Source organism: Orycteropus afer, unplaced genomic scaffold (assembly GCF_000298275.1).
Source record: "Orycteropus afer afer isolate SDZICR_OR568_19922 unplaced genomic scaffold, OryAfe1.0 scaffold00713, whole genome shotgun sequence".
In the NCBI taxonomy this organism is placed as follows: domain Eukaryota; kingdom Metazoa; phylum Chordata; class Mammalia; order Tubulidentata; family Orycteropodidae; genus Orycteropus; species Orycteropus afer.
In genome coordinates this window covers 820,170-830,970 of record NW_006922300.1, presented here as the reverse complement: position 1 = coordinate 830,970, position 10,801 = coordinate 820,170, and the positions used below count along the sequence as shown (strand labels likewise).

The window sequence follows — 10,801 nt, the reverse complement described above, 5'->3', positions numbered from 1 at the left end:
TCCTTGGAGAGAACAATCATGGGAGAGGAAGGGCTGTGTATGCACAGGGAGACAGCTCAGGGGGCAGGAGTGCATGGAGAGATGGACACAGGGAAGAGGTGACTATCAGGAGGAAGTGGGAGGGGAGCTGTTGCATTGGGGTAAATTGTGGTCAATGTCATGAGACGAAGTGTATGTGAACTGCTGTATGGAAAGTGAATTTACTCTGTAAATTTTTACCCAAATCACAATAATAATAATAATAATTCATTGCAATGACCACACAGAACTCACAGGCCATACTCATGATTATGGGGTTTGATAGGGGAGTAACAGGTTAAAATTCAGGATCAGAAATGACTCAGGATACAGTTCTTTGACCAGGACAGCTTCTTCTCAGCAGTGCCACAGACACGCCTCTCTCTGGCCCTTGACCTTTTGGTCCCTTGGCCTCTGCCCTGCTCTGGCAAGTGTTACAAAGTCCTTTTAGCTCTGCTGATAAGTGCCTAGGGGGTACCCCACTCTGCCAGTAACCTACTCCCAAAGGCACTCAGCTTTGTCGGTCCATGGGTCTGGAAGCACACTTTGCTGTCTTCTGCCAAGTCTCCTGCTGGTCTCCTGGTTCTGCTGCCACCATTTCTCTGTTGCTTGTTGCCGTCTCAGCAGAGTGTTCCAGCTTTCTCTCTGTCTCCTGGGTTGAGGAGGTTTAGCACAGGGATCTTGGGTCCAAAGGGTGCAGTCCACTCCTGGCTCTTCTTTCCTGATGGTAGCAGATCCTCACTTCCAGCCTCTGGGATGGTTCATTTTAAGCCTAGTGTTGTATGAAAGGAGAGAAGGTTAGCATTCTCCTTAACAAGGATGGAAGAGGCCCTTGGGCCTTACAACATGCATATGGTTAAAGCATTGCCACCTACACAGTAACATCTAACCCCAGTTTAAGAAGCTCTGGTGGTGTAGTGGTTAAAACACTTGGCTACTAACTGAAAAGTTGGACTGTTTGACCCTACCAGTCCTTCCGAAGGAGAAAGATAAGGCCATCTGCTTCCATAAAGATTGAGAGCTTTGGAAACCCTGTGGGACAGTTCTACTCCATAAAAGTGGATCAACTCAGTGACAGTGGGTGGGTCTGGGGAATGCAAAACTGAACCAATCCCCATCTTAGGGTTCCAGATACCTTATTTGTATAATCCCACACCTACAAGGGTGCCATACACCTTATTTGCATTACTAACAATCTGTCCCATCCCCTTGGTGGGCCACAAGCACCTCACGTTTGCATGGTCCCACCCAGTCATTTGGTAGGAATTACAAAGACTATGCTAGAAGAAAGGAGCTCTGGTGGCCTAGTGCCTAAGGCACTTGACTGCTAACCAGAAGGCTGGAGGTTCAAAGCCACCAGCCACTCCTCGGGAGGAAGGACGGGTTGCTGTGAGTCGGGGCTGACTCGACAGCACACAACAACAACATGGCTAGAAGAGCCATTTTAAGTCATTCACTGGTTGCAGCTTATTGCCAAACCCAACTCACTGCCATTGAGTTGAGTTGATTCCGACTCATAGTGACCCCAATCTTTACAGAAGTAGATTGCCCTGTCCTCCTTCTGCAGAGCTGCTGGAGGGTTTGAACCATCAACCTTCTGGTTCTAGTCAAATGCCTTAGGCACTATGCCACCAGAGCTCCTTGATGGCAGCTTATTCGAAGGCTCGAACAGTCACTTAACCTCCAGACCTGGGACTGAACTCACCCCCGTAGCTGAATTTTCCATCAATGGACAGGTCCAGCAGGTGAACAAACAGTTCTCTAGGGAGGCGTGTGCTCCTCTGCACAGTCAACCATCTGAGCTCGAAAGGGCGGCATGTGCCCAGGGAGGCAGTAGGAGGTGTGAAGTTGCGCTGAGGGGCCTGCAGTCAGTGGCATGAAGTAAAGTGTGTGGGAATTGTGGAATGGAAAACGGATTCGCTCTGTAAACTCTCACTCAAATCACAAGAAAAAAGTTTTTTACAAAGTCGATTAGCGTAGTGCTTTAGCCTTGTAGGCGTACTGATGCATGGCAGCTGGGCTTGTGGAAGATGTCTGTGTCGGTATAAGCGACCACCAGGACATTTTGATAAACAGTAATCAATGTCTGCTGAAACACGGCACAAGCACTTGATAAACAGTCATTTGGGTGTCACCCCCTCTGACAGTGTCATCTGGAACGGTCTGCACCCCCACACCCCCCTAGAGATGCCACTGCCCTGTGACCTGGGAAATGCTCCCATTCCTGTGTCCTGGAGAATGGCTAACCGAAGTAATGGTCCCCTCAGTGTGACTCAATGCAGAGGCTTTCTGCAGAGGCAGGCCCCTGACCATCCCCTCTAGAGGGCGGCCCTGAGCGAATCCAGACGAACGGCTCCGCCTCCCCTAACGGTGACCTCCGGAGCGAAACCCGGTGGCGCTGCGCAGTGGTGGCTGCCCCTGCCGACGACCTCCAGCCCTGCGGTCCCTTCCCACCAGCTCACACCAGTCCTTCCACCTTCCGGCCTCAGCGCAGTCGAGTCTGCACTCAGTCCTGGGCCTTTCTCCCTGGGGCAATGTTGCAACGCCCACCCTCCCACCGTGCACCAATCTCGGGGAATGCAGTGCCGCTGGCGCTGGCCGGCCGAATGCCTTTGACACCTCTGACCTCCGCTGGGTCCCCTCTGCTGGGTTCAGGGGAGGAGCAGCCCCAGGGCCCGAGGGCGCGAGGGACGGAGCACTTATTTCCCCGCGCCCTTCACCCTGCGGCCGGGCTGGTCCCCTACCAAGGTCGTGCCCCTCCCCCAGGGTGCCAGCTCTCACTGGGGTCGCTCCAGTTACCGCTTCAAGCCCAGCCCCCACAGTGGGTCCCCGACCCCCCCGGGCTCCTTTCACAGTGCCCCGTCATTAATCCATCTCCAAGTCACCCTCAGGAAGGCTTAGTACACCTCCCTTGAGGCTGGGACTCCCACCCACTGTACATGCAGCCTGGCGCATACTTGTGGGAAGGACGAAGGGAGCCTGCGGACAAAGGGAAAGCGCTCGAGGATTCAGAGCACATGGGCCTGACTTGAGCCACATTCGGAAGCTGCGGGGACGCCATCACAGGGGCGATGCAGCCCCAGGGCCAGCCTTGGAACACAGGGCCTGTGGGAGCCTCGGGGACGCTGAGGGGCAGGTGGATGGGCTCTACTGCCCTTTTTTCTCTGATTAATACATGATGTTTGAAGATTCCTATAATAAAAAGCTAAAAATAACAAACGTGCGCAAGGACTGTTTGAGGGAGAGTGGAGGAGGGGAAGCCGGTGAGGAGGCAACAGATGGGGGAGCGCAAGCGGGTGTGGCCGGTGAAGACCAGGAAGATGCGCAGCCAGTGACCTCAGTTCCAGGCTCAGGGCCTTCCCTAGGGCCCTCTGCTCTGGGCCTCCCAGGTGGACAGAAATCCCATGGCCACACCACTGACACATTAGGCAAAGCCCAACCCTCTGGGAACCGGAGGGCATATCCCCAACTGATACAGGGCATCGATGGAAACCCCCCGTCGACAGCACGCTCCATGGAGAAGGATGGAGCTGTTGCCCCTAAGATGAGGAGCAAGACAAGGGTGTCCACTCCCGATACAGGTCTAGAACAGGGCACCAGAGCTTCTAACCAGGAAATAGGCAAGAAGAGTTAAGGTGTCCAGATGCGAAAGGACGAGGCGGACTCTCTATTCACAGATGATGTGATCTCACAGACTAAAGACGCTACAGAATCCAGTGATCAGGGAACACCGAGCGCCGGTCCATGAGCTCAGCCAGGCTGGCAAACGGTGCAGCCACACTGGAAAAGCTAAGCAGACCCAGAGAAAGGACTTAAGTCCACTTCAACACACCCTTCTAAGTGTTCACAGCAGCTCTTCCTGCAGTCGCCAACATGTAGAAACAGCCCACAATGTCCTTCAGCGAGCAGTAAACTGTGGATCAGCCACAGCCACAAGGCAGTCCTCGGCAGTGCAAAGGGCCACAACCTGCCCGACTTTCAAGGGCGTTATGCCAAGCGGCAGCAGCCAGTGTCAAATGGCGATGCACTGTGTGAGGCTTGAAGCGACGGAACTCTCATGATAGTGGGGGCTGGAGCTGGGGGGCGGTGAGGCTATCACAGGGTGACAGGAGGTCCTTGTGGGCCTGTGTCATGACTGTGGTGGTGATGACACAAATCTACATGAGACACAGCTCAGTGGGGGCTGTGGATTGTATTGATGTCACTTTCCTGGTGAGGACACTGTACACTGTGATGTCAGATGGCATCCTTGGGAGAATGGGGTGAAGGGCATGTGGGACCTTCCCAGACTGTCTTTGGAACTTTCTCTGAGTTTGTAATCATTTCAAAGTGAAAAGCTTCCAAGAATATGTTGTCAGGCTGAGGTGGTCATTGTGTTTGCTCATGGCCCCTTTCGTCCTCCAGCCAGCAATGGCAGCTGAGTCGGTCACATTCCGACCGCTCGGACTTGCCCTTCTGCCCCAGCCAGGAGGGGTCTAGTGTTCAGGGTCCACGCTAGACCCACCCGGATCCTCCGGGCTAATCTCCCTATCTTCCAGGCAGTTGTTCAGTAACCTTAAGTACATCTGCCAAATCCCCTGGCCAGGTAATGTAACAATTCACAGGTGACCTCAGGGGACAAAGGTCACATGGCCAAGCCCCACCTAGCACAAGTGGGCTGACTGAAAGGTGTCCAGTTGCTGATGGGGAGGAGGGAGGGAGCATCGAGGAGTTTGTCCAAGCTTGGGGCCGCGGCGGGGGACGGGGATGAAGGTACCCATTTCTGAACAGGTTTGGGCTGGGGAAGAGGAGGAGTTCGGTAGTGGACACGTGGAGTTGGAGGGGCTGATGTCACCATGGGGCCAGGGGTGGAGGGAGGGCCAGTTCTGGCAGGCAGTTGGCAGAGAGCTTGGGGTTGGGGAAAGGTTGGCTGTCTCTGCACAGAGGGAAGGGAAGCCCCTAGAGAGACTGAGCTCGCCCAAAGAGATAGGGCCGAGTGAACGGAAGTGCTGGCTGCCCAGCTGGGGCTGCTCTGCCCCTCCCGGGCTGCTTGCCCAACTCTGCAGCCCCAAGATGGGCCTCCGGTCTCCTCCCTGGACCCAGTCTCAGGAGACCCATGGTCAGTGAACACCACATCGTGTCTCCTTGTCGGTCCTCCCAACCACTCCCCATAAATTGCACCTGGAGGGAATTTCAGGGAGTCGGCCACAGCAGCTGCACCCCAGAGCCCTGTGTCCTGGGTGCAGACTACCACTAGGGGGCAGAGTTGTCTATGGAAAAGTGCACAGCCGGGTGTGTGTGTGTGTACTTGTGCACACACACACACAGGCACACACTGAAGCAGTGTGCTGACTCCCAGGAATGTGGCCCATCTCCATGACTCCTGCTCCTCCACCCATGTCAGAGCCACCTGCAGGGACCCCACTCAGCACCCCTGCAAGAAACAGGGAAGCAAGGCTCCCAGACAGAAAGAGGTCATGAGGTGAAGGAAAGCTTCTGTGACAGGGTCCCCGCTTCACTTGTGGCCCCCCCCAAAGCACCCATATCCCCTGTCTGGCAGGAGAAGGGATCAACTGGGACCCTGTGGGTGAGCAGGCCTTGGCGGTTGGGTCCAAGAGTCGAACGTTCCATGGAAAACAGGGGGGAGCAGGTGATCATCCACCTCCCTGCCCACCTCAGGCCCAGCACCCTCGAATCCATCTTTCTAGAATTGAAATTCAGAGCAAAATGCAGAACCAATGAATAGCTGGGCTTCGGTCCCAGAAATAGGCCGCCCTTTCTAAGGGGTGACGGGAATATCCTCCTCGCTTCCTGTTGCCATGGTTTCCTTTCAGCTCCCAGGCATCCATGCGGCCATAGCAGCCACTTCCTGAAATGGGGTGATGGTGCTGCCTGAGGATGCAGCTGGTGGTGGCCAAGCAAGACAAGGAGGAAGAAACCTGTCCCCAGAATCCACTGGACCGGAGAGCGAGTGTCAGGCCATGATGCTCCTATAGCGCACTGATCACCAGGCTGCAGAGAAGGACCCCTGACCCCGAGGACGAGCACCAGAAAACCCTCAAGTCTTCCCAGTTCTGCCAGCCGAGGCCCTGTGCCCCAAACTCTGGAGAAGTGGTTGCGCGGGGAGTCCCTGTTGGGCCCAGTTTGTTCCCCTCAGGCCAAGCACCTCCCAGTAGGCCTGCCTACCTCAGGTGTGGGCAAGAGCTGACCCCCTGCCCCCCAAACTAGGGGCTGACACGAGGTTTTCCTCACTGCTATCCCTGTGTACCCAGAGACCCCACACTGGTTCTGTACTGCCTCTGCCCCACAGCCCCCTGGGGCCAGCTTGGGTGGGCCTGTCTCCCACACCCCTCTCCCTCACTACCCCCATGGGTGGGGGAGGGCAAGGAGGTTGGCCTGGAGGCCCGGACCCCAAGGTTGGGCACACAGACCCGGGCTGGACCCTGGCCTGCAGCCCGTCCAGACCCTTTCTGGGCTTTGCCAGAGCTTTCCAGCTGGTGTACCTCAGGACAGGGTTTGTTTGTGTCACTGTGTGTTCCGGCCCTACCCCGCCCCCATCCGGGTCGCCCATTAACTTTTCTGGTCTTTTCCAGGGATTAAAATTCAGGCCAGACTTAATTCCCATTTGAAGCTGGAATGGGCTGGAATGGAAGGGGGTGATTTGACCTCCCCTCTCCTCCCCACCAGCCACCAGCCCAAGGTCACAGGGGCGGGACAGCCCATCATTGCCTAGGTGGCTTCAGCCAAGGACGTTCTGCACCCCTTTCCCAGGGCGGCCTCAGTGTCACCCATCCCCTCTCCCTGCTAAGGACCCTTTGGTGCTGGGCACTGCTGTCCTCTCTGGGTTTCACTGGCGTCCACAGCCAGCCCTGCTCCAGGTGGGCAGCCCCCTGACCTCTGACCCCAAGTTTCTGCTCCCAGCAGTGTGCTCCCTATACCCCCACCATCTGCTGGGAGGACACCCAGAGAGCGAGACACCCTTTTCCCCATGTGTTGGTCTTCAAGCCACCCCTCCGCTACTAAGCTGTTGTGAGGAACAGTGGGGAGGACTGGGGGGGGTGCAGGCCTCACTCTCCAAAGGCCGTGGGGTGGACCTCAAGGAAGGGGACTACCCTCAGGAAGGCGACGGGGAGCTGGGGCTGGAGGAAGACAGGAGTTAGAGGAGATCCGGGTCGAGGCCTCCAGGAGCAGGGCTTGGGACCCTAAAAGCAAGGCAGAGGACAGAGAGAGGCTTCACGGGGCCTCAGTGGGTTGTAGGGTGCCTAGCAGACGAGAGTAGGGGAGCTCTTCTGAGAAGTGGGTACATCCGTGGTTACCAGGGGCAGCCTGCTCTCCCCTGCTGCTGGGATGGTGCAGAAAGGCCGCCCGGCAAGAAACGCACTCCCCCACTTCCCTTCACGCGCACCTGAGGGAGGCGCGGCTCTTGGCCTTGTTCCGGATGAGGAAGCAGCGTGACCTGCCCAGGGGCGCAGGGCCGGGGGCAGCGGGGCATGAGAGCACTGACCACATCACCACGGCTCTATTTTCTCTCCTCTGAGGCACCTTAAGGACTTGTTTGCCTTTGGGTATAAAGGCCCTTTCCCAGGATCGCTTGGTTCTAGAAATAAGCATATTTTTATAAGCTATCTGGGAGCCGGTTCTGTGTTCCCTAGTTGTTTCTCTTTGCAAATGAGATCTATTGAAGCCAAAACTGCCGGGGAGGGCAGAGCCACGCTGCTCCCCTGAGCTCTTCACGGGACAGAATCGAACGAACGCAGCTTTGGGAGCTGCAGCAAGCAACCCTTCTGAGTTCGCTCTGGGCCCACTTCACATGGTCCCAGCCAGAGGCCACAAGAGATAACTCCCATACAAAACGCCGGAGCGTGGAGATGTGTTCACGGCTAGAATCCTGTGCTTTGTAAAACTGTTGCTGTTATGTGCCATCGAGTCGGCCCCGACTCATAGTGACCCCTCCTTGGGTTTCCGAGGCAGCATCACTACGGAAGTAGATTGCCCCATCTTCCTTCCGAGGAGTGGCTGGTGGGTTTGAACCGCCAGCCTTCTGGTTAGCAGTCAAGTGCCTTAGCCACTGCGCTACCAGAGCTCCAGCCTAAAACCAGGCTTTATTTTTAGGGCAGTTTTAGGTTCACAGAGGAACCACGCAGAAAGTGTGTGTGTGCCCCTCCCCCCGTGCAGCTTTCCCTCTTAGTGACACCTGGCAATCCTGTGTGAAGGCCCTCTGGGGGCGCCATGGTTAACGCATTCGGCTGCTAACTGAAAGGTTGGCTGTTCAAACTCACCAGCCACTCCTCGGGAAAAAGATGAGGCCATCTGCTTCCCTATAGATTGACAGCCTTGGAAACCCTCTGGGGCAGTTCCCTATCCTCTAGGGGCACTAGGAGTTGGACTAGCAACAGTGGATTGGGTTTTGGTTCCCTTTATTCCTGTTGGAACTTCTTTCCTCTATTGATACATGATTATTAAGTAAAACCCATAGTTTACACCCGGATCCACTCTGTGTTGTCCAGTCCTGCAGGATTTTCGTGTTGTTTCTTTTCCCTCCCCATCCCCCTCCCTCCACTAACAGACTGGTCTCTGCAGTTGACTGCTCTGGGTGGGGCCTCTGAGTGGGATCAGACAGCATGTGGCCTTTTGTGCATCGTGTTTTCCAGGTTCATCCGTGTCATGTCATGTATCAGGGCTCCATTCCTCTTGATGGCTGAGTGATGCCCATGGTATGGACAGAGCGCAGTCTGGTTCTCCGCTTACCTGCTGATGAGCAGCTGGGTAGCTTCCACTTGTTGCTCACTAAGACGATGCTATGGACATTTCTGTCCGAGCTTTTGTATGGAGGCCTGCTCGCCTTTCTCTAGGACACATACTTGCTGTTGTTGTCAGGTGCCCTCCAGTGGGCTCTGACTCCTAGAGGCCCCGTTACGACAGGACGAAATGGCGCCTGGTCCTGCGCCAGCCTCACAAGTATTGCCTGAGCCTATTGTTGCCGCCACCGTCTCCACCCACCTCATTGAGGGTCTTGGTTCTCACGTGGGCAGCTTTGACAGCCAGGAATTCATTCTCCTACCGTTTAGGCACTTGACTGCTAACCAGAAGGCTGGCGGTTCAAACCCACCAGCCATTCCTCGGAAGGAAGGTTGGGCAATCTACTTCCGTAGTGATACTGCCTCGGAAACCCAAGGAGGGGTCACTATGAATCGGGGCCAACTCGACGGCATATAACAACAGCGACAACCACCGTTTAGGAGGTTAGAAGTCAGAATTCAGAGTACCGGCTCTAGGGGCCAGGTGCAGGCCCCTCGACCTTGGTCTTCAGCTCTGCCTCTTATGTCAGGTCCACTGGAGTTGGAGGCGTCTTCTAACTCACACAGCTGCAGGCTGCTGAGGCTGACGAACCCAAGGTCAGCAGGTAAAATGGCACCGTCCCAAGATTGGTAGGCAACCCAGCAGGCCACTGGTTCAAGTCCAGGAAGTGGAGATGAAGACTCATCAAATGCAGGATCCAAATGTGCCAACAAGCAAGAGACCTTTTCAAAGCTTCTCCATAGACACTGGAAACAGACCACACCCTGAAGGCAACTCCCCTTTAACCACTTAGCTGCTCAGAGCGGATGCCACCATGGAGGTGATTACAATCTCATCATGGGGAATCACCACATCCAGCTGCCCACTCAGCCAAAATCATGGCCCAGCCAAGTTGACACCCAACCCTAACTACCGCACCAAACATGATGGCCTTCTCCAGGGACTGGCTGTAAAGACGACCCACGTGCCACCTATTCATCCTCCCCGCCACCAGAACCCCAGGTAACCACTGACCAGAACGGAGGAGGCAGTTGGTCACTGGGCTGGCTCTTTGGCTGCCCCCTGCTGAGCAGCTAGCCTTGTTGACACAACCTTAAGACGGGAGGACCTTCAGTGGGTTGCCTTTGGAATGCTGAATTGTTTCAATCAGGCAAATTGATCGTTAGAAGACTAGTTACACTACAGCCACTGTTGGGATACAAGGTGAAAATAAAACCCTTCATTGGAATTCCAAATCCTGGGCTGGAGGTGACCTGCTAATGAGGTGAGCTGATCATTAGGCCAACTGGCTGGGGGTGGACGGGGCGGCTGATGGAGCCGGGGGGTCTACATCACCTTGTTTCTTCTCTCCTTCCTGAGCGCATGACGGCAGGCGCTGGGCCGTGACGCAGACTGGGACCCCAGGAGGCACAGTGAGTGTTCCACACATGTCCCCTGGGGCAGCCCCAGTCGAGTGGGGGCTTGGAGCCACTCACTACTGGATGAGGAGTTGTTGAGGGTCCCCGAGGAGAGGCCGGGTGGGCAGCAGCTGAGGAACTCGGGGTCGAGGACAGCTGCAATTTAGCAACTGCGACCGAAGTATTTCTCCATTTCCCCAGCTGCTGGGACCAGGGGCTGCAGGACTCCAAGCAGCAGGACTGGCCGCAAGGCTCTGGTCAGGTCTTTGTACAATTTTTTTACTAGACACAAAAAGCACCCGTGAAACATGTTTGGGTGTAAAGAATAATCTCACAATGCACCACCTTTGGGGGACCCTTCTCACCCCCATCTCCCCACTTCATCCTCACTTCTGCATATGCCACCCTCTCACTTTTCTTTTATTTTTAAAGTTGGGTATTTTGATTGAAGTGAAAGTCATATAACTTAAATGTAACCCATTGTAAAGTGTCCAGTTTGGTGGCATGTAGCACATTCACGTGGTGTGCAGTCATCACCTCTAATTTCAAAACGTTTTCACCCCACAAAAGAAAACTCCCTACCCACTGAGCAGCCACACACACCCCCC

The 10,801-nt window shown here is 55.3% G+C and overlaps 1 non-coding gene across 1 annotated transcript; it reads left to right on the top strand.

Moving 5' to 3' along the window:
• Positions 1-793: 793 nt before the first annotated feature.
• Positions 794-919, top strand: LOC122151790. Its single transcript, XR_006164270.1, has one exon. It is a non-coding gene; the product is annotated as a U6atac minor spliceosomal RNA (small nuclear RNA).
• Positions 920-10,801: the final 9,882 nt, after the last annotated feature.